Source organism: Pan paniscus, chromosome 4 (assembly GCF_029289425.2).
Source record: "Pan paniscus chromosome 4, NHGRI_mPanPan1-v2.0_pri, whole genome shotgun sequence".
Taxonomy (NCBI): Eukaryota; Metazoa; Chordata; class Mammalia; order Primates; family Hominidae; genus Pan; species Pan paniscus.
Window position 1 is genome coordinate 120,801,089 of NC_073253.2, and position 27,916 is coordinate 120,829,004.

Below are 27,916 nucleotides of genomic sequence, written 5' to 3' on the forward strand. Positions count from 1 at the left end.
TTGAGTACAGCACAGTAAACTAAAAACAGAAAAAATAGAATTGAAGAAGAAACAGTAAGAAAAAGAGCATGCATAATGATCAAATAATTCACTAAGTAATCTAGATAATCAATAATCTAATAACCAGATAATTAGTTGTGGTGTTAATAGCAGTTTTAATATCATGTATACTATCAGATATAGCATTTGTAATATACCATGTGTAATACACTACTTATGTATAGATGTTCCACTGCTACTATCAGACAAAAGGGAATTTAGGCTCTGTGACAGTCAGGAAGTTATGCCTTCCAGATTTTCCTTCAAAAGAACTTGCTGCCAGGGGAGGAGGTGAGATAATTGACTGCCAGCCTACAGCTGTTGCATCTTCAGATCCCTCATGGGATTCATGCCAAGGCCATTCATTCTGAACTGCACCCAGCTAATGCCTGAGCATGGTGAAGGTATTAGGGCAAGACTGTTTCTGCCCAGTATGAAACTCCTCTAATGGATGCCCTGGAGAACATCACATGAAGCCATTTCATCGATAACGTCATGCTGATCAGGTAGGATGAGCACAAAGTGGCTGGTGCGCTGGAGGCCAACTGCAGAAAATGATATTCTAGTTCTACTGCTGTGGCTCTGAATTTCTCAGATCTCTTTATAATTCTATTTCTACTTCATACTTTGAAATTCTATGGGTTTATTACTGATTATTTTCTAAGTAGATCATTTCTATCTGAGTAGCTTACAACCTTGAGCACCACAGTCCACCCCTTGGGCCATGCAGACCTACTTCTCCATGAGAGTTTGAAGAGCAGTAACTCTGTATTTACCTTGAGCCCCTTTTTCCTGAGAAGGAAACAAACTGCATATTGAAAGCCAAAGGATTTATAGAAAATTGTTAACAAACTAATAGGTCATTCTTACTTTAAATCCATTATTTCAGTGACTAAAATAAAAGGAATACAAACACTACCAGTATTAATAAGCATTAGATTCCGCTGTATATTTGCCTAAAAACCTTAAAGACACAGCAGCTTAAACAAGATAGAAGTTCATTACGTACAAATACACATACACTTTTCATGGCTGGCATGCCAGGCCAACTTTACAGTGTCTTCAGACAGCCAGGTTCTAATCTTTTTCCACCACCATCTTCAGTATATGGGCTTCCATTTTCAAGATCATATTATGGCTCAATATGGCTGGCGGAGCTCTAACAATCATATCCAATGTGCCACACACAGAAGGAAAAGAGAAGACTTAAAGTCCACACCTTCTCTTTTAAGAGACCTTCCTAGAGATCTCTTGTAGCCCTTCTGTTTATATCTCTTTGACTAGACCCAAAGCCATCATATCACGCTTCAATATTGTCCATGCATAACGTCATGAGAAGCATTTCACATAAGAGCACAACAGCCCTCCCGGAGCTAATGGCATGGTCACACCTAGGTAAGAGTGAGCAGAAAATATGCTGGAATATCATCAGAGATCTCCTATCAAGAAAGAAAGAAAAAATACAGATTGAGAGAGATATTATGAAGTAAGTAGATGTCTCTGCTGTACTAATCAAATTATTTTCTGAAACTAGTAAAACTTTGACACAAAGTTGATATTACTTAGTTGTTAACAAAATCAAAACTGAACAGGACATACAAGAAAAGAAAATGTAGATACATTATACTAATGAAAATGCATGCAACTAAAATATGAGGAAAACAAATCTATCTCATAGTAAATAACAATAAATAATATGGCTTTACCAGTGAAGGTTTGTCCTAAGAATTCAAGCACCAATAATAAAACTCACCTCATTAAGTGATTAAATGATATGAACCATGAGATAATTTTAATATATACAGAATTTTGGGGTTAAAATAAAAGTGATTAATCTTTAAAAATATTTGCAAACTGTGATTAGGAAGTGTTAAAGGATCTCTATTAAAAACCTATAACAGACATTATACTTAATGGTTAAACTTGAAAGCACCCCCATTAAAAGACAGACAAAATTAAATATACCAGTTGACACAATTCAACATTTTTACAAAAGCTCTAGCAAAGGTACAAATATGAAAAAGAGGATAAGAATTTAAAAGAGAAAATGTTTAATAATTTCTGTTTGATATGATTATATACATATGAAATAGAATCCTAAGTGAAGAAACTCAGAAATGGAAAACCAAACGCTGCATGTTCTCATTTATAAATGAGGACTAAGCTATGGGTATGCAAAGGCATGCAGAGTGGTGTAACAGACTTTAGAGACTCAGAAGGGGAAGGGGTGACAGATGAAAAATTAGTTATTGGGTACGACGTATACTATTTACACTAAAAGCCCAGACTTCTCCTCTATACCATTCATCTATGTAACCAAAAACCACTGTACCCCTAAAGCTATTGAAATGAAATAAGGAAAGGAAAGGAAAGGAAGAAAGAAAGAGAAAGAAAGAAGCTCTAAAGATGAGTTGTGAGAACTAAAGTGAAAATTTAGTAACTGTGCTGGGATCTAGGACCAACATTCAAAAATCAAGAGTACCTCCTTAGGAACCCATTAACACCCAATATAATAATTTATCAAAGAAAGCATACCATTGATAATAGCAACATATATTTTAAGATAAATATACATAAATATAACTAAAAATGCATAATACATGAATAAATTATAATATTTTATTTTAAAATCATAACTTTTTAAAAGCCTGAATTAATAAAATATAAGATGCTCATGATGGGAAGACTTAATGTTTAAGGACTACTTTTTCCCCAAACTATAAAATTAATGTACTTCAAGGAAATGCCCATGTATTTCTCCTTATCATTAACATGACAAGCTAATTTGAAAATTCAGATGGAGGAGTAAGGGCCAAGGCAATCTTGAAGAACAATAAGGAGAGATAATTTCCCCAGGAGACATTAAGACATATCAAAAAGTTATAGCAGTTATGACATTCCAGATGACAGTATAGACACATAGACAAATGGGTCAAAATAGAGGACTCAGAAATAGAATCATACTTAATTAGGAAATTATTATTTGAGAAAGATAGAAAAATTATTATATATTCACTAATTGATGATGGGACCATTGTCTATTCATGTTGAAAAATTAAATAAATTCCTACCTTGCACAAGAACAAAAATAAAGTTAGGTAAAGACCTAAATTTGAAAGGGAAAATTTTGAATTTTTTAGAAAGAAATAGAAGAGAATGTCTTTATGACCTTGGGATAGAGAACGCTTCCTTAGGTATGGTTCAAACACCCCTTACACAAAGAAAATTACTGATAAATTTTACTACATTGAACTATTCTTCAGTACGACACCAGAAGCAAAGTTAAAGGTAAGTTACATGCTGGAAGAAGGTATCTGAAAAATGTAGAAGCAACAAAAAGACAGTATCTAGAATACAAAGAATAAACATAAGATTAAAAATGGGTAAATGTTATAAAAAAGTAGTTCACAGAGCAGACAACTAGAATGATTCCTATATATATACTCATATGCATAGATAGATCTAACCTCATTTGGAATCAAATAAAACTGAAGCAATGATGTCATATCCATGATGTTAGCATATATTTTAAAAGTGTGAGAACACACCAATTGTTTGCAAGGATGGAGGAAATTTGAGTTTCCAGATGCTGCTTTTGGGAATTTAAATTGGTACAATTATTTGAAGAGTATTTTGATAGTATCTAACAAAGTTGAACAACAGATGAATGCTTCCAACCCAAGAATTCTACTTGTTGGTTTACATCCTAAAGGAGTTTCCTATTGACACTCCAGGGTGCAGGACCATGCCTTTGTTCAGTGCAGGATGTTCAGGTTTCTTGGCCCTTGGCCCCTGCCCCTCTATCCAGTAGCAACCTGTGTTGTGGGGTCCATTGTGTCCCTATCCCCTAATTCATATGGTGAAGTTGTAACCCCCAGTACCTCAGAATATGACTGTATTTGGAGAATAGGGTCTTAAAGAGGTATTAAGTTAAACTAAGATTATTAGGGTAAGGTCTGATCCAACATGACTGGTGTCCTTATAAGAGGAGGAGACAGGCACAGACATATTACAGAGGGAAGACCACGTGAAGACACAGAGAAGACAGCCTCTACAGCCACAGAGAGAGGCCTCGAAAGAAACCAATCCTGTAGACACCTTGATCTCGAACTTCTAGCCTCTAGAATTGGGAGAAAATAAATTTCTATTCTTTAATCTACCCCAGTTGTAGCACTTTGCTATGGCAGCCCTAGAAAACTAATACTTTGTCATCGAAAGAATGCTCCTTGCCTTTCCAAATGCTCCTGGGGTGGCACTGCCATGCTTGAGAAACTCTGCTATAAATGATTCCTATCACAGCACATGTACACTAAAAAAACATGATTTTTATTACAGCTGTTAAAATGAACAAACTCAATTGTATATGTTTCATAACTGAGAAATCATCCAAACATAAGATTGGATAAAAAAAAATAAGATGCAGTAGTATAATATATATAGCATGTTATCATTTATGTAAGGTGTAAGCATGAAGAAAAACTGTACGTGTTGTAAATCTATAAACATCTGGCAAAATATAAACACCTAGGTGGGGAGTACTTGTACCGACTCTGGATTTCTGGTTACCTCTGGGATGAGGGAGAAGAGAATGGGGTGAAGAGCAGGCTTAGGAGGACTCCAAAGGGGCCTAACTGCTTCTGCAGAATTTTATTGCTTTTAGAAAAATGTAAAGCAAATATGGCAACATTTTGACATTTGTTAAATCTTGATAGTAGGTAAGTGAGTCTGTGTTAAGTTACTCTCTTTAGTTTTCTGAATGTCTTAAATCTTTCAAAAAAAAACCAAGAAAGAGGTAATTCTATATTTTGTTATTATAAAACAATCCAGATTTAGAAACACAGCTTCCTTCCCATGGAGGAATTTACTTTTAAATTATAGGTAATAGCTGGGAAATTTTGGAAGTTATTTGGGGGATACGGTTTGTTGCATCTCCCCTCATTTACTCCTTCCCCTTTGTTTGAACTCCAGCTAATCCAGCAATTCATGTGCTTGCATTCTCTGCAGCTGTGCACTAATTCTAGACTAAACCCCTCAAATTAGCAATGGATAATAATACACTAATTAAAACTGGAACACAAAGCAGTTTTTCCAGAAGCTATGTGAAAAAACTCACTGATTATTATCTGTGTATACTATAACAATTTTAGAGGCTCATTACTGAAGCTTAGAAGGAAATACACTGAGATAAACATGTTCAGAGTTGCTTCTTGAGTAATATTGATTTTACTTCTCAGCTTTGGAATGTGCACAAATGTCACTATTTCTGTATCTCCTGCCTCTTCCTACCAAAAAAAAAAAAAAAAGCTCCAGAACAAATACCTCAAAACAACATAATAACCACAACAAAGTAAAATAGATAATACATTTAGAAAAAACTTAGTATTTGGAGTACAAAATGATCTCCTCAAGGCTATTTACTTATGGATTGTAAACCAATTTGACATTTGCCTGGTCCCAAGTAGATGAAATAATATGAGTTTCCTTCTTAAAATTAAGTAATTCTAAGTTGCATTAGTTCTTTAAATTATTGAGCAATAAAGATAACTGAAAGTATGTATTTCTCTGTCTTAAGACAGATGAATAACTCTGAAAGCCCTTAAATATTTAGAATTATGGAGTGCTTATATCCTTGCTAAACCAAAATAAAATGACATATGACTTAGCCATATAATATTATACTTAGCTATCTGATCATTATATTAGAACGGACTTAAAAATACTTAGAATTAACAAAGTTTATGCTTGTTATTATGTTATATAGAAGAGTTTCCAGGTTCACTGAACTGCACCTCAAGAAACATATTGATGCATTCTCTAACTACATTTAAATCACTGTGTGTACAAAACACTTCTTATTCTCTGAGCTTTAATAGCTATCTGTAAGATAAAAATGTTAATATGCCTTTTCCACTATTATTTTTTCTGTTCAAAACAGTTTAGGAGACTGGCTTCATTGATTATAAAATGATCTACAGGAGCCTCTGTTCTTGAAAGGAAGGGGAGAAGAGAGGAGAGAGAAGGAAGGGGAGAGAAGAGAGGAAGGGAGGAACTGGACAAGAGCTATTTGAAGGAGTCCAGGTAAAAGAAGACTGTAGCTGGTACCACATTGTTAGTAGTGGAGGTAAGAAAAGCGAACAGACTGAGGGATAGGATGGAGAAAGAACCAACAGGTCTGTGTGTTGCTGATATGTTTGTGTGGGTGTTGGGAAGTCATGAAGAAAGAAAATAGAGAAGCCTAGGATTCTTCTGAGACTTGCTTTGAACAAGTGGGTGGATATAAGTTATTTACCAATTTAGGAATGGTGAGTAAAGAGAAGTTTTGGTAATGTGTAAATAAAGAGCTGTGTTTTGACTTATTTGACACTCATTCGAGAGGTATTTTAAGCATTCATGTAGCAAAATCAACTAAGCAGTTGGATATTTGGATTTGGAGTTATAGGAACAGGTACGGCTAGAACTCTAGATTTGGGAGTCATCAGTACAAGATGATATTTAAAACCTGTGCTACTCATTAGGTCACCCACAGAAAACCTGTAGATAGTGAAAAGAAAGCTCAATATGTCAAAGAACTATAATGTGACCATGCAGTGCCTAGATGAGAGTGGCTAAATTGGAAAGGAGTAAGATTGAATGGATCATATAGTGTGGCTTGCCCATTTAGCCACAGAGTCAGTGTCTAAACATCCTGACTTATTGAAGAATTTAGAAAAGCATGACTTTTCCCTAAAATGATATTTATGGTCTCTCAATACAGAGGGGAACTTTTTCCTTGTGGACTTTCAATTTCCCTGAATTACATAACACCAGAGATCAGTGGTCCTAATTTTGAATCAATTTTGGCAATAATTTAGATGGATCTTGTACTATCCCTTTTCTGGCTTGCAGGAGACTTTGTGCCTTTTGAAGTAATATGGCTATTATTTCTCTCTTGTCAAGTGTGCAATAGGTATTGCCACACATTAGTGAACCACTGAACCTAACCCATTGTATCTTTCTGTCATGTCAGCATTAATGGCAAGTGTGAGCAAGACCCCTGGGGAGGACAGGCTTTGAGGACAATTTGGATTAATATGCTAAATTATCTAAAATAAATAGGGACTCCATGTGTAATTTTCATTTCCTAAGCCCTGCAACAATTATAGTTATTCCACTGAAATGTCTGTAGCAATGAGATCAGTGACAAAAATAGCGCTTGAAAAACAAGAGCAGAAATGGCAAACATGTTATTTATTTGCTTAAATCTATTATAATGGGACTGGCAGTGTTAGTCTCATTAACAGAGAGACCTTTCTTTCCACACGCCAGCTGGAATAATAAAGGCAGCGATGTGACATTTAAAATGCAATTGCTCTGCTATCTGTAGATGATTCTGTTTCTGATACTTACTGATCACAGAGGAAAGAGATCTGGGTAGAATGTAAACCGTTTTGTTCATCATCTGCATTCCCAACAAATATAGCATTAGGGTTAAATGCTATAATATGGCAACAAGGATATGCTGAAAAAGTATTTATGTCAGAATGCTTGAACATCTATTTGAAGCAATTCATGCAATTGTTCTTTTGCCATGTGACCATCCAAGAGTTGGTAGAAATACATCTGTTGTGTTTTTCTTGAATAGGCAAAAATAAATTATAATTAGGGGGATACTGCTTTGTGCACATAAATATACTGCATCTTTTGAAATTAGTTGTTCCAAACAAGTGAAAAGGATGCAGATTTCCCTCTTTGAATACTTAGTGAATGCAGGCTCATTTTGATGCCTTTGTTTTAATGATGAAGTGATGATCTTGAATTGAAACATACCTGTAGAGGTTAGGCATCATATGACAAAGTAAGTTTTGGGATAAATTTAAGAATCTGATTTATTCAAAATTCTTTGCATTAAGGATTTGTTTTAAACCTCAAATAGGCAAATACTACTCAGTGATTTTCAATCCCTTCTTAAGTGTTCCAACATGGATTCCAAAATGAGGGGTTTTAGGGGGGATTTTTGAGGCTTCCATTTTCTCGGTCAGATGAAAAAATTAGGAAACTCAGAGGCAAATAATGGCCTATATAATATATCACTTGGGTGGCCAAGCTTCTCCAGACCTCCAAGGTTGAGGCTAGAATTTTAATGGGTTCCCATCTTACGTGACCCAATTCATCTGTTTCCACTGGGTATCTTTATCCTTTACACACTAAAACCATGGAATGAACTGTAAATCATCAGATTATAAATTTTTATTCTGATGTTTTTAGGAACTACATTTATTCCACTTATCTGTGTATGTAATGAGGTCTTGCTAGTTTTTTACTTTAGAGGCAAACAGCTATGCAATTTTGACTCATATGCATAGTAACAAAGCAGGAATATAAGTCCAGTTTTCTATGTAAAAAGCTATACTCCAATATTATTAGGATTATGAGGAGTATATAGTTTTTTAATCCCTCTCTCTCCCCTCTTATATATATACATACACACACAAATACACACCACTTACACTCAGTATTGCTGAAATTAAAAGTTAGATAGAATGCCTCAAAAGTAAGATAAAAAAGAAAAGCAAATAGCATTATTAAGAAATGAGCAGAAAGAGACTACCTAAAAGAAGAGAGTGTCTCTCATTCTCCAAAGCCTTTCTCTCTCATCCTATCTCCATACTAACATTAAGAGATCATTAGGGGTCCATTTCATCCCCTTTGATGGATCAATTTCATTGGTCCAACAAACCACATACAGCTGACTCTGGATTGAAAAGCATCTGCTGGAGCCAAATTCCTGAGGCTTATTTTCCCAGAAACCGGTTGGAGAGGATGCTTCCTACCATAGAAAATCACAATAAACTATGCTCCCCTTGTGAATATTCACAACACATAGCTACTAAAAGCTCTAAAAAGCTCTGCTGTAAACCCTTTTAACTATTTCTAACATAGAGTTTCTTAAATATATCTCACCAGAGAGTCTTTAAAAAATCACTCCTTATGAACATCTACCAAGCTAAATGTTGGACTGGAATCATGATTCTCAAACTTTAAATTAGGATAAGAATCAACTGGGTACATGTTGGGTACTTGTTTGAATCTTAAAGTCCCGGGGTCTACTTTCGCAAAGTCAAAAAGCCTCATTTCCAGCAAGCATTCAGGTGGATTCTGATGAAAGATGTCCATAGACCACAATTTAAGACACACCATCCTGAAAACTAAACTGAGGTACTCTTAGTAAAAGTCAATGCTGAGGTAGGCTCTGACCATGTAACCACACTGGTCTTTACTGGGCAATATGGGAGCCATTCTTATTCTACTCAGAATTACACTCTGTGTTACAAAAGGAATTATCATTCCTGATGGCAAGAATGTACCTTCAAGGAATGGTGGCCTCCCTTAGGCTGGTTGGTCCCGGCCCCCCAGTTATGCTTTCAACAAACATTTGTCATTTACCTTCTACGTGTTTTACAGTTTACATATTCAATCAAATTGTACTCGAATGGCATTGTACATGATCAGTAATATGCAGGAGATGCACAATGCCAGAGAAAAGCAGAAATGGCATGCCACTTCTGGATATGGTGTGATAAAGGAAGTCTTTACAAAGGAGGTAAAATAGAAACCGTCTTGATTTTAGCAGACTGAGCTAAGAGGAAATGTCTTCAGGCCTAGGGACTATGTGAGCGTATAGTGTGTACTAGGGAAAATACGGGTCAGGGCTCATTTAGAGTAACAGTAGATGTGAGAGAAGCCTGGAAAAGCAGTTTGATGGCAGATTGTAGAGAGGCAATAATTTTCTCTGGAATATTTGCTAGACAGTGAGAATTTGGTAGAAGACGGGATTTTAGGTCTCTATTGAGATTAATGTGATTATTGAATTTAAATACAGAGATATATGAGAATTGTGCAGAGCATTCCTAAGATAAAGGGGATAGTTACTCTGTATGTTACCAAATGATACTGTTCTCAGTGATTTAAAAGAACAGGAGAAGGAAAAGTTAGACCACTAGTATTTTTCTACTCAGGTTTAAATTGAAAAACTATGGATTAGGTAACTCCTTGAGAACCTTTCCTGTCTCTTTGGCATATGAATAGCTATCTTTATGATGTGGTTCTTCTTGAGGATGTGAAATGTCTCTGATATAGCAGATTAAATGTCCTCCGAATATTTATTTATTAAAAACCTTGTGTGTATAAAGAGTGGGACTCAATACAGAACTAGCATTGCAACAAATGATCTATTAAAATTAAAGATTTTTAATTTTAGGCACAATGAAGTGTTATATTCTGTCTACTGTGTTTTAATTTCAGGAATTTTTTTTAATGCAGTGAATTATTCTACTGTTTGAGGATCTAAATATAAAATTCAGTGATATTCATGAAAATCTAATTCTAAGGCAGTGAATATAGTGGAAATGCAAAGTACAATAAAACTTGATAGAAAACTGAAACACAGCCATTCTTTTGAGAGAAGATATGGAATAACAGTGGACCATATTGAAAGTATAATCACTAACACCGCTTGGTGTACTAAAATCGACAGTTGATTAGAATGAATAATTAGGAAATACACTGACTTTTATTTTGCAAATAAGACTTGGAAATTATTAAATCATGGATTCATATTTTAGATACTAGAACATATATATTTTATGATAGATACAAAAAAGCACAGTTTACATCCTGGGAAATGAGCTAGTGATGTGTAATTAAAATAATACCTATCAATATAGCTCTAGCTAAGTGGCTGATAGTTTTTAGCTATTATGCAGTCTACTGCTGAGAAATTGATTAGGTAATTGCAGAATGGACCTAATTCAATTGCTGATTGAAATAATAAAATGAACTGTTTCCTGAGCTGGTCATACTGATGATCTTTTAACCAAATTAATTGGGTTATGCATTAATTACCAATTGTTTTACACTCCAACCCTCTACCTCCATCACATACACACAATAGATCTACTTGGTTTTCTAGATTCAATCTTGGTTCTTAGAAAATATACTTCATCTTGAAAGAAGATACGGCACATTTGGAAATATAGGTGGGCCTTGGAGCCCTGCATAGTAAACATGGATATGATTATAAAGCACTGAGCTTACCACCTGTTACAGATTAAGAACAATCATTATTAGCTATTGCTATTAATATTTTCCTTAAAGAAAAAGTTATGTGACAAAACAAAGCAATTTGGTTAAATATAAAAAATTGGATTTTAAGAGCCACCTATTCTAGGAAACCTGTTCGGCTTGTTCACATCTACTTTCCTTCCAATTCCTTTATACAACACAAATAAGAAAAACCAACATAGGTCAAGATCAAAGAATCCCGCTAACACACCCAATCAGTGCAAGTATATACTCAGCAAACATTTCCTCTCCCTGTGTATGCGATGGTTTGGCTGCTCACTCACAGTAAGACAGTAGAGGGTAATGGTATAAATATGGGCTCCGGAATCAGACTGTCTGAATTTGAACCCTGGCTTCTCCGTTTATCAGAAAATTACCTAATTCTTCTGGGCTTCAATTTCCGTTTTTGAAAAACAGAGATAAAATAGTACCTTACATGATGATTGTGAGGACTAAATTAAAATTAGCCTTGGACCTAATAATTACTCATAAAATGTTAACTTATTATGTTTATTATTATTATAATGCTTTTTCTTCAGAAAATGTATGTTTGGAATATGATGTTATGAATCCATAGTATTCATGAATTTTCTCTTCGACCAGATATAAACATTCCTTACTCTTCAAGTTAGATTTTTATCAAGGAAAAGTGAAGCTGAGGAATAAGCAAATTCTGAATGATTTTTGTTCCCGTAATTATTTAACATTGCTAATTCAAAGCCAAATTTTGAAACTGGAGCCTGAAATAAAGGTATTTTGAGAGGTCTTTATATGAAGTATGTATGAAAATCTCAGGAAAGGTAGAAACAAACAAAAGGTGTGAAATCAACATCAAATACCCACAACTTAGAAAAATTAAACTTTCCATGACTAAATTTTTAAAAACTGGCTTTTATTCATAGTTTAAATATTATTAAAAGAAATGCGTACTTTACAATAGATTTTTCTAATTTTCCTTTGACCAATGTGACATTTTGAGCAGTTACTTTGATATGTAGATATCTCTGCATATAAGGATGATGGGAATGTGTCACCTATAATAGGATTTGATTATTTCAAATAAAATTTCAACATGTATGCATTTATCCTTTAGATTACTTCAATGAAAATATGAGAAAGAAGTACGTAATTTTGTCCTAAAGAACCAGTAAAAAATCCACCTCAGCTTGCTTTAAAATCTCTCTTCAAGTTATTTTCTTATTTGACAACTAAATCAAACAACCAGTCGTCTTACTTTCTTTGATCTAAACAATTTTACAGAGGCTACCTTGCAAATGTCCCAAGAGATGAGCCTGCTCACAGTGAAAAATGTACTCAGCAGGAAATTCACTTAATGATAATGATTATTCTTCTATGTAATGGACATTTCATTGTCAGTAAAGTGTAATATTATTCTGTTGAAAGCTTTACATATGCAGCCAGCTCCAAAGACACACTAGTTTAACCTGCGTATCTCATTTTCCAGTTCTATCATTTGTCTTTTTGCATATTCAGTGAAAACCTTTCATGCTTGATACACAGATTGCTTTATGCTAACGTTGTTGCTTTTATGAAAAAATCTCCATAGTTTGTATGGATATATGGATTCATGAATACATTTCACATGATATCTGGTTGTAGAAGGTGGCATCTATTGTTTTGCCATGTGTGAGTGTATGGCTAGAGATTACTACTTTTAATTAAGCAGTGAATTACCACATTCTACTTTTTACAATTGCAAAGTTTTAACATGGGCAAGTTTTCCAGTCAGTAGTGGTTCGAGACACCACTACAGTATTTGGATGGCTGACTAAAAGGTCTCTCTTAGACACACACACAAAATCTCTATAGGTTTTACAGGATCTGCAATGCCACAAAACGTCTTTGTTTGTGTGTTTAGCATTAATGGCCTGCTTTCTCTTCAAAATATAAATACTCTGGAACACAAAATTGTGTCACCTCCACTTTCAGAAGTTGTTCCCCCAAAGCAAGCAAGCCCCAAGCTACATGACTGTCCGCTTCATCAGTCAGAGGCACTGAAATAAGGCGAAAGGCTAAAGGAGAATTAATACGTGAGAATCCCTGAGCCCCGAAAGCAAACCTAGAATTCTTCCCAATTAAAACGTTAAGCAGAGGACCCGATTAAGAAATGGATAATGTATTCCTATGTACAGTAGCCCCCCCTCCCCAGTCCATTTACTCCTGGTTTCATTTTCTGTGGTTTCAACTTCTGCAGTCAACCATAGTCCAAAATTCTTAAATGGAAAATTTCAGAAATAAATAATTCATAAGTTTTAAATTGTGCACCATTCTGGGTGGAGCTAAAATTTCACGCCATGCCGTGCCCCATCCCGCCCAGAACGTGAATCTTCCCTTGACCAGTGTATCTACATTTAGATGATCCCCACCCATTAGTCAGTTATCAGATTTAAAAAATATAATATGTATAGGGTTTGGTACCATATGCAGTTTCAGGAATCCACTGGGAGTCTTGGAATGTATGCCCTGCAGACAAGAGAGGGACTGTTGTATAAAGATAGACAAGGGAAATATAGGCAATTTATTAGTGTGTAAATATGCTACTCAAATCAGTATTTCTATTTCAGTAACATATAACCTCATGGGCATACACTTACGTACAAAGCACAAATATGAGAAATGTTCTTACTAAAGCACAGATTTCATTATAACTTAGATACACCTATATCCCATATTTATGTAATTGTATTTTAAGTCTCTTTAGTGTTTAGTGCACATATATAATGGGGTCATATATGTATATATGTGCATGAACATGTATTTTATATACACTACTGTTCAACACACTATTGATTCATTTTTTCATTTTTTTTATTTTACTTTAAGTTCTGGGATACATGTGCTGAACATGAAGGTTTGTTACATAGGTATACATGTGCCATGGTGGTTTGCTGCACCTATCAACCTGTCATCTAGGTTTTAAGCACCTCATGCATTAGGTATGCGTCCTAATACTCTCCCTCCCCTTTCCCTCCACCCCCAGACAGGCCCTGGTGTGTGATGTTCCCCTCCCTGTGTCCATAGTTCTCATTGTTCAACTCCCACTTATGAGTGAGAACATGTGGTGTTTGGTTTTCTGTTCCCGTGTTAGTTTACTGAGAATGATGGTTTCCAGCTTCATCCATGTCCCTCCAAAGGACACGAACTCATGCTTTTTTATGGCTGCATAGTATTCCATGGTGTAAAACACACACTGTTGATTCTGTGATCTCATTTTCAAGGGACTGATTTTTAGTTAATGCTTATAACTTCTTATAGATATCTTAGCATTATTCCCATTTTTCAAAGTAAAAAAATCATTGTAAAATAATTTAAAAACAAAGTAGTCACATTCAAGTTTTTTAAAAAAAATTTTCACATGTTAAAAAATGATAGCAAGCTGTATTAGTTTGTTTTCATGCTGCTAATAAGGGCATGCCCGAGACTGGGCAATTTACAAAATAAAGAGGTTTAATGGACTTACAGTTCCATGTGGCCGGGGAGGCCTCACAATCATGGAGGAAGGTGAAAGGCACATCTCACATGGCAGCAGACAAGAGAAGAGAGCTTGTGAAGGGAAACTCCCTTTTTAAAACCATCAGATCTCATGAGACATATTCACTATTATGAGAACAGCATGGTAAAGACCTGTATCCATGATTCAGTTACCTCCCACTGGGCTCCTCCCACAACACGTGGGAATTAAAGATGAGATTTGGGTTGGGACACAGCCAAACCATATCACAAGCTATCTTAGAAAATAGTCTCTATTAAAACCTTTTATGACAAGATCCAAATCTATAAAGCTCTTAAATGGAGGAATTGGTGGAAGATGAAAGAAATAAATGAATAAAATGCTATGGTTAATAACAAAGTTTGACCAAATAGAGTAACTGAAGGGAAACAGAAAACATAATTTTGAAAAGCCATTAAAGAAACTTAAACCTGCGCAATGGATAATATTTCCCACTAAAGATACTGAATAAGTCATTTGGCTGCAAGTAGGATTTGAGTGAGATAATGGAAATTGTGTGCGTGTGTGTGTGTGTGTGAGAGAGAGAGAGAGAGAGAGATACAAAGAGAGAGAGAGAGAGATTGGAAGAGAATACCTTAATAAACGTGATAACCTTTGGAAGAACTTTTAATATCTGTTATATCGCAGGATCTAAGAGGGTAGATTTCAAGTGTGGCTACTCCCAATTTTTATAGGCTACTATTTGGAAAATTGAGTAACACTGAAAGGTTTTACACGAGTGATATTGTATATTTCAGGACATGGGCTCTATTTTCTAAAATAGAGCTACCCAAATGCATTTCACCATGGAATCTCTTTAAAAACACAATACATTGATGAAATACTAAAGGAGATGATGAGATATGATCTACTTTTGGATTAAAGTTGCAAGTACAATAATGGTATCAGAGATAAATTTATTCTGTGAGTAATGCTCAAAAGCATTTCTATTTTGATAACATCAGATAATGTTACCAATATATGCTGAAATAAAATAATTCATATAACAGTGACCAGATCTTACCAAAAAGATTAGAAAGTAAATGCTTCCTAACTCACTAATGCCTAGATTGAATATCATGTATCGTATGCTCCCTTGTCTGATTGTCTGGCATTTGAGGGTTAAGTACAAAATTTTTAAAGGTATATTTTAGCACAATATATATAAATATCATTAGCAATTTTTTACATTTGTTCCAAAAGAGTATTGTTTTTTATGAAAAGATATATTAGGAAGAATTCAAATAATGCAGCAAAATATATACGGTTAAAAAAATAAGTCCTCAAACTATGCTATCCAGAAATGACTATTAACCCTGCATATACTTTATTCAGACATCTCTCCCAGCACATAAACCTGAAATATTAGATAGGAATATGTACATGATTATATAAAAATGGGATTATGCTATTTTTATAATTCTTACTAAGGTATAATTTATATACAATAAAATTCACCAACTTTGTACATTTTTATGTGCTTTGACAAATATTTAGGGTCATGGATCTCCTACTATAGTCATGATATTGATCACTTTTGTCACCCTAAAAAAGTTCCCTCGTGTCCCTTTGCTGTCAGTTCTATCCACTGTCCACTCTGTTCTGTTTTCTGCCACTATCGTTTTGCCTTTTATGGATATTCACAAAAAGCAAATCATAGAGCATGCTGGCTTTGTGTCTGGGTATTCTACTTAGTCGAATGCATTTAGTAATCATCCATCTTGTTGCACGAATTCCTAGTTCATTCCTTTTCACTGCTGAGCATTGTTTTGTTGTATGGATATCTCACACATCCGTACATTAATACAGCAGTTACGGAAAGTTTGCAGGTTTTTCAGTTGTTGCAGTTGTTTTCAGTTTTGGCTTTTTATAAGTAAAGCTGCATTTGAGAGGATTTTGAATGGATATATATACATATATACATACGAATAATTCTTTTAGGTAAATACAAAAAAAGTGGTATTTCTGGGATATAAGTTATAGATCTATTTAACTTATAGAACACTATCACATTGTTTTTCCAAGAGGTTGTAAAATCTGGCATTCTAACCAGCAATATATGGGAATTCTATTAGCACCACATCTTTAATAACATACTTAAATTTTCATTATTCTGGTGAACATATGGTAGTTTCTCACTATGGTTTTAATTTACATTTCTATAATGACTACTAATTTTGAGCCTCTTTCTATGTGCTTATTTGGCGTTTGTATAATTCTTCGGATGTGGCCATTTTGTTGTTGGGTTATATATTAGTTTTCTAGGGCTACCCTAAAAGTATCACACGTGGCTGGGCGCGGTGGCTCACGCCTGTAATCCCAGCACCTTGGGAGACCAGCCTGGGCAACAAAGTCAGAATCGGTCACTAAAAACAAAGTTATTAACTAGATGTAGGTTTTACAAATATTTTCATCTCGTTTGTGGCCTGCACGTTGATCTGCCTTAACATTATATTTTGAAGAGCATATGATTTTAATTTTGATGAAGTTTTATCAATTATCATTTCTGAATTTTGAGTCCTACCTAAGAAATATTAATATTTGCTAAAACAAGAACACAGAGGGTTTTTTTACATGGTCTTCCAGAGGTTTTATATTTTCAACTCTCACATTAATAAATGTGTAATACATTTGGATATGTATAGTGACTTTTCTGAACTAATTCTGTGAATTGGTTCAAAATTGTGTGCGTCATCATGGAAAATCCTCCAGGAGAGAGACCCTGTCCCCACAGGGCACATACATGTTGAGGGGTGTTTTGGGGAAATGCAGTGCGGAGGACATCTACATAACAATAAGAGTGGAGTTTCCTGTGTAAGTAACGTGGCCTCGTTAGGAGGGCACACATCCCTAGTTCAATGTTTGTTAGGTTATCATTCTTTTCTCTTAACTTAACTCAAACTGCTAAGAGACCCCTTTGCTTAGCTACTGAAAGAATATGGCAATTTACAGCAATTAACAGAACTGACCTAGTCTCTACTCTTTTTTGGTAATGTTCCACACATACAGTTCATTATTTCATTTTCACAGTAAAAGGAATAGAGTAAGCAAGGCCAAAATCTCGTGGAGTTAATTAGACTTCTGCTGTTTATTATTTGACAAATTTCCTCTTTTATCCTCACTTCCTTAATTTTGCCTCTTAGTTTCTTTTCACATGAAACATTTGTTTCAAATGAAATCATCTCAGTTAGAGAAGTGATAAGCAAGTGGGAAATGGAAGTCTATTTCAGTGGCTCCAGAGGCCAGCTCTCTGAGTTTGCAGTCACTTTGAGAGCACAACTTCATACAGGCAAATAGAACATTTCTGTTTAGGAGATCCCAACAAAGCAAGCAAAGTGTTGCAAGAAAGAATTTTCTAGCTCTGCATTCCCTGAAAGCTTCCAGTAAGTGGAAAAATTGTTTCTCAACAGATGGCATTCAAAAATTTTTCCTATGAAATCTGTGTGATCAAGGATTAGGGAAATGTTGCAAGGTTCTGTTTCTCTATATTTGGATCCTAAATACTGAATAATGGTTTTGTTTGTTTGTTGTGGCTCTACTTGTTTTAATTAGTCCATATTTTTGACTGAAGTATTTTAAAGCAAATTTCATTCATCATGTCATTTCTACCCTTTGTTCTTTAGCATGCATCTCTAAATTTAGGGACATTTTCTCATGTAACTGCAGTTTATGTTACATCTTTCAAGACAAATTAAGAAATGTTTCATATTAAAATTTCACTAATTGTCTTAAAATGTCTTCAACTGGTTTGTTCTAATTGAGATTCAAACAAGGTTCTTATGACTCTTGGATCTCCATAATCTATAATGGGATTTTCTCTTAATGTTTTTATATTAGGTTTTGAAGAAATCAGGTCAATACTTTTGTAGCTTTCTATTCTAGGCATTTAATATGCACTGGATATTAGTACTAAAGGCTTGATTGAATTCAGGTTTCACGTTGGACAAGAATATCATATTTCATTGGCAGTTCTCTGTTCTTCATAACATATAGTATTAGGAGGACAATATGTCTGGTTATCATATTCATAGGACATACTGACGATACAGCTATACAGACTATTTGTATACTTGTATTCTCCCCACTTTCTGCCTCTTGTTCTTATCACTTAATGATATATTCTGGAGAGCAATTACATAGAAACCATCCATATTTCCTTGTATGATTACATAGTATCCCACTGTAAGAACATAGCATGATTTACTTAAACAGTATCCTCTTAAAAGATGTTGAGGTTATTTCCTGTATTTTGCTACTGCAAATAATACTGCAATTAACAACCTAGTTCCTTAGCAGTTTTTCTGCTGTATTTTTGAGATATGGTCACATAAGTGAGTTTTGTATTAAAGAATAAACCCATATGCAAATTTGCTAGATTTTGCCAGATTTACAGAGGGGTGGTAATGTTTTGCATTTTGACCAGAAATTCATGAGAGTGTGTGTCACTCTGTAGTCTCACTAGCCAAGTATATTGTCAAATTCTTGGATATCTGCTAATCTAATATGTGAGAAATGGTATTCCAATAAAGTTTGAATTTATTTTTGCTTATTATATGTCAGGTTGAAAACATTGTCATATGTTTAATAGCCATTTTTATTTTGTCTCCTGTGAATTGCCTGATCAAAATGTTTGCACAATTTTTTACTGGTTTCTTGGCTTTCCTCTTCACAATCTCTAGGAGCTCATGGTGTATTAGAGACATTAACCCTTTGTGACATCTGTTGCAAATATTTTTATCTGCTTGGTATTTGCTTTTTACTTCACTGGTTTCCTTTGCCATAGAAAAACTATTTTTTAAAATAGATGTAGAATGTATTAATCTTTCCTTTTGCCTCTAAATTTTATATATTCTAGTGAGAAATATATTCACTCCAGATTATAAATATATGCACTCAAATGTTGCTGTAGTTTTTATGGTTTAACCTTTATTTTTTATATCTTGGTCCATTCGTAATTTAAGATGTAAGACATGAGGCACTCAGGCAGTTTCATCTCTTTCCAAACAGCTATGCAGTGTTCCACCATCACTCATTTAAAAGCCCATCTTCTTCCTGCTGACTGGAGATATAACTTTTTGTCATATGTGAAACTTTTATAAATAAGTCCTTCCTTCCTTCTCTCTCTCTCTCTTTCCCTTTCTCTCTTGCCTTTCTTCTTCCTTCCCTTCCTTCGTTTTTCTTTCTCTTTTTTCTTTTGCTTCTTTCTTTCTTTCTCCTTCCTTCCTTTCTTCCTCCTCTTCATCTTTTCTTTTCCTCCTCTCTTTCTTTTCTTTCTTTCTTTCTTCTCTCTCTGCTTCCTTCCTTCCAAAACTGAGTACCTCTTTTGATATTTAGGATGTTTTTATTGTTCTAGCATTTCCTTTATGCTATCACACTTATATAGTACCTTAGTTTGCTCTATTATTTCTAACTAAAGCTGACAAGTGTAAAGATTACCAAAGCATCAGCCATAGAGCATTTTTTTAAAGCTGTGACAATTTTTAAGCAATCAAAAGATTTTCCGAACAGAAGCCCGTATTGGAAATGTTTATTAATAGTTTTAGAAGGTAATCACTAAGGAGTTATAATTTTTACCTTTTGCTTTTATAATGAATTTTATGTTTATAAGTTGTAATTAATCACATTAAAATTATATTATTCACTTTTTTATATTTAACTACATAAAAAGCTTTCTTAGAAAAAGGATAACAATCTGATTTCACATATCCCTTCACAGGTCAAAAACATTTCTGTCTCTGCACGTGATTGTGTGTAGCGCATATAATCAGATTTATTCCTTCATACAGAATGTCATACCTTCCTAACAGATTTTTATACAACAAATTTTTGTATGTGGAAAAGCATTGCTTTCTATTGACTGTCTGGAACCTTCACTGTAAAACAAAATTCTGTCATCTTAATGTAATCAAATTATAATTGAGGGCACAATAATTCTAATTTCAAAATCCTTTTATGATGAATCTAATTAATAGCATTTAAAGGTCCTTAGGCTTGTATTATGTTTTTATTATCACAATACTCCCACAGAGCAATAGTAAGCCCCAAAGCCTTTGAAATATGATGGAGATTTTCACTGACCTCAAACTGCCTTAACACTTGTAATTTCATATCCCAGGTAATTGCTTTAATGCTCTCTGCTAGTGCTTTTGATACCATTTACACACTGTGGCCTCTTCCACATATGTTTGTCCAATGACACTCACTAAAGCATACAGTCACAGTGCCTTGAGAAAAAGAGAAGACAGTAAAGCTGAGGATTAAAATGAAAGCCAACTTAAGACTGATGAGAGAAGGCACAGCTTTGTGTCCTGGGCACCAAGATCTTGACTGAAGAGCTACTTGGTGGTAGTGGCAGAGGTCTGGAGAAGAAAGCCTGGGTACCACAAAGTCAGAAGGTTTCAAAAGCTACATTTATTTTCTCCTCTGCCATACCATACAATGGTAGGCCTCATGAGAACAGCTCTGGAAGACCAGGCCTATTTTGCCTGTTAGTTGCAGTCCTGACCAGACATCAGAAGAGATCCAAGAGTAGCTGCATTTAAAATTAAAAGTAGTTTATTTGCAGCAACATGGATGGAACTAGAGGTCTTTTTAAATAATTAAGTCAAGCAAAGGACGACAAACATTGCACGTTCTCACTCATATGTGGGAACTAAGAATGTTGATCTCATGAAAGTAGAGAGTAGAATGATAGTTACTTGAGACTGAGAATTTACCACCACTGTGAAGTTGTGGGGAGAGAATGAAGAGAGGCTGGCTAATGGGTACAGATATACAGTTAGATAGAAGAAGTAAGTTCTAGTGTTTGATAGCATAATAAGGTGACTATAGTTAACAATAATTCATTGTATATTTCAAGATAGATAGCTAGAAAAGAAAATTTGAAACATTCCCAACCAAACATGATAAACTTTTGAGGTGATGGATATTCTAAATATCTTGATTTGATCATTACACATTGTATGCATGTATCAAAATATCACATGTACCTCATAAATATGTATAATTATTGGCCAGGTGCAGTGGCTCTCACCTATAATCCCAGCACTTTGGGAGGCCAAGGCAGATGGATCACCTGAGGTCAGGAGTTTGGGGTCAGTTGGGACAACATGGTGAAACCCCATCTCTACTAAAAATACAAAATTAGCCAGGCATGGTGGCACATTCCTGTAATCCCATCTACTTGGGAGGCTGAGGCAGGATAATCACTTGAACCACTTCACTGATCATTAGAGAAATGCAAATCAAAACCACAGTGAGATACCATCTCACAACAGTCAGAATGACTATTAAAAAGTCAAAAAAATAACAGATGTTGGTAAGGTTGCAGAGAAAAGGGAACACTTATACACTGTCGGGGCGAGTGTAAATTAGTTCAGTCATTGTGGAAAGCAGTATGGTGATTCCTCCAAGAGCTAAAAACAGAACTACCATTCATCTCAGCAATCCCATTACTGGGTATATACCCAGAGGAATATAAATCATTCTATCATAAAGTCACATGCATGCAAATGTTCATTGCAGCACTAGTCACAATAGCAAAGATATGGAATCAACCTAAATGCCCATCAATGACAGATTGGATAAAGTAAATGTGGTACATATACACCATGGAAGACTATACAGCCATAAAAACGAATGAGATAATGTATTTTGAGGGAACATGGATGGAGCTGGAGGCTATTATCCTTAGCAGAATAATGCAGGAACAGAAATCCAAATACCATATGTTCTCACATATAAGTGGGAGCAAAGTAATGAGAACTCATGAACACAAAGAAGGAAACAACTGACACTGAGGTCTACTTCAGGGTATAGGGTGAGAGGAGGGAGAGGAGCAGAAATGATAACTATTGGATACCGAACTAAATACCTGGGTGATGAAATAATCTGTTCAGTGAACCCAAGTGACATGAGTTTACCTATGTAACAAAGCTTCACATGTCCCCGAGCCTAAAAGTTAAAAAGAACAATAAAAAGTTTTCAGTGACCAAGTATATATGAGAAACATAACATGTCCTGTACCCATTGTAGAGTAACAATGTACATTTCATTATGAAGACCTATGCTAAAGAAATCAGGGTAGCCAATTAAACCTATGGACTAATTTTAAATATAAAATTTTAAAGAGATGTCTTTTCTCTCCTTTATTATACTTTTTATCCTCCTGTGGAGCTAATATTACGCAGAGCTGGTTGGAAGATTTTCCAGATTTATACTGTACTAAAGTTTGTAGCTGCATCACATCCCTTTGGAGGTGTAGGTGGGTGTAAATCAAATCTATAAAACTTTGCAGTTAGTCTTTTGAGTGCCTCAAAAAGTGTTTCTGCAAATATCAACTTAATAAACAAACAGCAGCATCTGAGTTTTCATTACGATCAAGTCCATAAAGTAAGTCTGTAGCCACTAACTAAGCTGCACATATGGTTAATTAGAAGTATCATAAAGCTTTATTGAAAAGCATAATATTTACATCAAAGTGAACATTTGAGTTATGCTGGATTTGGGCTACTGTGAAGGCTAAGATTTAACGGTGAGAATTAGCATGTAGTGGAGATTATTACAAGATTTTCACTCAAATTATTAATATCCAGAAAATGCTTGCAACAACCAGAAAAGGGAATAAGATGATGGTATTACTCTAACTTTTAAAAATTGATATGCTATTTCTTGACACTGAGAACCCTATGCATTACTTACATTTGTGTGTGCATACGCATGTTTATATGTGTGTATGAGTGGGTGTGAAGTCACTCAGTACTTCAAGTCCCAATGTTTTCACTGGGCATGCTCCTAACTTGTCATAATGTTGTGGATAATAAACACTGGTTGGAAGATATAACTACCAAGTACTTTTGAGGTTATTTTCTAAAATGTAAAGTTGAAATCATGTTGGCTATTGTTATTTGCTCCTTGGGAAGTACATATAGTCTCATTTAAATATGGTATTTCCTTTTGCTGCCTTTTTGGACACCACTGACAATTGTTAAAGATACTTAAGTCAGCTTTTGTCTTTCAAAAAATCTGTTACTATCTTGGGAATAAGGTTTGTCTTTTTTCTTTTTTTTTTTGAAAGACAAAACTTAAGTCGGTTTTGTCTTCCAATAAAATTTGTTAACATCTTTGGAATAAAGTTTGTCTTTTGTTTTGTTTTGCTTTGTTTTAAATTTTCTCCCCAGTGCAGCATCGATTACAAAGAAGGAATTCCATAAGTTCTATGATTTCTTGAAGGTCCCAGGGCTAATGGGTCTCTCCTAAACATAATAGAATTTGCAGAAATATACAGGCAACAGCTAGAAGATTGAACATTTTACTTTTCATTCATTTGATAGATACTCTAAGATTTTTATTGAAATGTAACATAGATAAGTACATGAATACAACAATAAAACTTCGCTAGTTTTCACAAAGTGAACATACTAGGTGACCAAGACCCAAAACTTGAATATTATCAGCACGAATCCCTCCATGTCACTATCAGTCACTATCTCCACCAAGTAAACCATTATCATGACTTCTAACAGCGTATCATTGCGTCACAGAATTATATAGTATATTCTCTTCTGGGAGGATTTGGCTTCTTCAACTAAATACTGATTTTTTTTGAGATTTATCCACAGTATGTGTACCAATGGCTTATTTTCAATGCTGTGTAACACCATTCCATTGTAATTTGTTTATCCATTCTTCTATACATGAACATTTGGATTGTTTACACTTTTTGGCTTTTACAAACAGTCCTGCTGTAAACATTCTTGTGCATTTTGGGGGGCATTCACTTTGAAGTAGAACTACTGGGTCTCAGGGTATGAAAAAGACTGGGTAAAGTAGATACTGTGAAATTCTTTTCTGGAGTGATTTTATCAATTTACTCACCAGCTTTGTAGGAGAATTCAAACCGCCCCACATGGTCACCAACACTTGATAATGTCACTTGAACAGTTTTTAGCCAGTATGTTTTGTCAGTTCAATTATTGTAATTTTTGAAATGTAATTCTCAATCAATTTTAATGAAGTACAATTTAGACACAATAAAATGCATGCATTTAAAGTGATGTTGATAACAAATTTATACATCTGTATGATCATCATATCAATACAAACAGGGAACATATCTATCACTCTCGAAAATTCCTTTGTGCCCCTTTTTAGTCAATGCCCTCAACACTCACTGCAGGAAGCCATGACTTGATTTATGTCAATGTAGAATAGTGTTGCTTAATGTTAGACTTTACATAAATTTAATCATACAGTATGTACTCTTTCGTATCTACTTCTTTTATTAGAAATAAAGTTTTTAGTTAATCTATGTTTTTATGCATATCAGTAATTTATTTCTTCATATAGCTGAGTAGTTTTCCATTATATAGATACATACTGCAAGTTGTTTATCATCCACTCACCTATTGATGAACTTTAAAGTTGTTTCAAATTTTTTTGTGTTAACAATAATGCTGTTATGAACATTCACATGCAAGTCTTTGTGTGGTTATCTTCATTAAGTGTATCATATGACAAGGGTATATTTAATTTTACAAGAAAATTCTAGCCTCTTTTCCAAAGTGATTATACAAAGTGATTATAACATTTTAGACTCTCAACAGCAATATATGAGTCATAAGTACTCCACACTCCTGCCAACATTTGATATTGACAATTTTTTAATGTTAGCCATTCCAATTGTGCAAATTTGTGTTTTGTTATGGTTTTAATTTGCATTTCTTCATGAGTAATTATGCTGAACATTTTCAAAGTGACTTTAAACATTCTACTGGTGATTTGTTAATCTTCTCTTGTGAGATGTTCTTTTCAACCTTTGGCCCTCTTTTTATTGGGTTGTTTGCCTTTATATTATTGACTTGTAAGAACTCTTCATATCGTCTGCATAGAAGTCCTTGTTGGATACATGCACATGTAAATATATCTTCCCAGGTTATAAATGGCCTTTGGGTTTTCTTTAGCAGGCTTTTGAAGAAACAGAGGATTTTAATTTTGAGGAAGTTCAATTTAAATTTTCTTTTTTGCTTAGTGCTTTTTCTTACCCCCCCCCCCACCAAAAAAAAATCTTTGCATACTCCAATCTATGAAGATTTTCCCCTGCATTTTCCTCTAGAATGTTACAGTTTTACCTTTTATTTTTAGGTAATAGAAATAAATAATCTATTCACCAATGACCTATTTCAAATTAATATTTATGTAGAGTATGAGATAGGGGTACATGTTTTATTTTTTTTTTCATATGGCTATACAGACATTCCAGCATCATTTATGGAAAAGACTCATTTTATCTCATTAACTTATTGCTGCTTGGTTAAAATTTAATGAACCACACATATATGGCTTTACTTTTGGATTCTATTCTGCTCCACTGACACTCTATGTCTTTGTACCAATAATATTTATCAAGATTACTTTAACTTTAGCTTTATAGAGATCTTCAAATTAGAAAATGTGATTGTTTTAACTTTATTCACTTTCAAAACATTGTTGGCTCTTCTATGTCCTATGCTTTTACAAATTCTACAAATACGTCTGCTTACATTTTGATTGGGACTGTGTTAAATCTACATAGACTTTTTGTGGGAGAATGAATTAGTTAACAATGTTGAATCTTCTAATAAACTCTTGAACAAAGTGAATCTCAGCATTTATTTATTTCTCATGTAAGTTCTCTGAGAAATGTTTCCAGTTTTCAGTATAAAAATTCTGCATATTTTTGTTAAATTTGTTCCAAAATATTTTGGACTTTAGTGCTACTAGACATGATATTTCTTTTTGAGTTTCAATTTTATTTCATAACTTCATCCCCATTATTTCTTGCTAGTAAATGTAAATACTACTGATCATTGTATATTAGTGTTTGTTCTGTGATTTTTACTAAATTTACTTATTTTTTCTACTAGGGTTTTTTGGTCATTTTAAAGGATTTTCTCTGCACATTTTCATATCATTTCTGAATAGAGACTGCTTTATTTCTTCTTTTCTAAGTTTCTAACTGTTATCATTTTTTTTTCTTTTTTTTTTAACTATACTTTCTAGGACCTCCAGTACAATTTTCAAGAGAAGTGGCAAGAATGGACATCCACCTCCCACCATGTGATGACATGGTAAGAAGGCCCTTGCCAGATGCTGGCACATTGATACCAAACTTCCCAACCTCCAGAACTGTGAGCCAATATATTTCTAGTCATTATAAATTACCTAGTCTGCAGTTTTGTTATAGCAGCACAGAACGAAGAAATACAGATCCTCCCTGACTTAATGCTGAGGTTATGTTCTAATAAACTCATTGTAACTTGAAAATATTTTAAGTTCAAAATGCATTTAATAGATCTAAACTACAGAACATCATAGCTTAGCCTATCTTAAACATGCTCAGAACACTTACATTAGCCTACAGTTGGGCAAAATCATCTAACATCAAGCCTATTTTCTAATAAATCTTAAATAATTTTTAAATATTTCATGTAATTTATTGAATACTGTACTGAAAGTGAAAAACAGAATGGTTGTGTAGGTTCTCACCATTAATTTAGAGTTGAAAGTCCACTGGACTTGAAGCTTGAGACATTAAACTAAAATCTATTGCTGGGTGATAAGGATGCTACAACAACTGGGTTATCAATTTCTTTCTCTTCTGATGAAACTTCAGAATAGTTGGTAGAAGGCACTGAGACACTGACATATTGATTTAGCAGGCATAGTGTTCTTCAGAAAGACATCGAGTATTGGTTATTTATCCTCATGTTACATATTTTACATCATTTGTTACTTCTCCCATATTTCTGATTATTTTAAAAATTTTTGTCAAAAAGAAATGATCATCAGATTTGAGAAGATCTATCTGCCCTTAAGTTCACTAACATTTACCATCTATACTTTGTTAAGATCATACTGTAAACATTTTTATTCATTTATTATACTTTTCAGTTCTAGCATTTTCACTTTTGTTTTTTCACAGTTAACATTTCTCTTTTGAAATTTCCTCTCTGTTGACTCACGAAAACCATTTTTTTCCATATTTGGCCTGGTTTGGTTTTTTTGTTGCTCTGACATTGTGGAGAAATTGTTCCCAGGAAGATAATGTCATCTCTGAATAACGATATATAGTCAATTTTCATGCTGTTGATAAAGACACACCTGAAACTGGGTAATCTATCAAGAAAAAGAGGTTTAATGGACTCACAGTTCCACATGGCTGGGGCTGCCTCACAGTCATGGCAGAAGGCAATAGGCAAGTCCTACGTGGCGGCAGACAAGAGAAAA

At 34.4% G+C, this 27,916-nt stretch overlaps 1 long non-coding RNA gene across 1 annotated transcript in view; it reads left to right on the forward strand.

The window, feature by feature from the left end:
- Window positions 1-470: 470 nt before the first annotated feature.
- The window catches only part of LOC130541542 (uncharacterized), a 108,546-nt gene continuing 81,100 nt past the window's right edge, over window positions 471-27,916 (forward strand). Inside the window, exons 1-3 of the long non-coding RNA XR_008955610.1 lie at window positions 471-545; window positions 5,980-6,160; window positions 26,690-26,757. This is a non-coding gene — a long non-coding RNA (uncharacterized LOC130541542). The remainder of the gene's footprint in view (window positions 546-5,979; window positions 6,161-26,689; window positions 26,758-27,916) is intronic.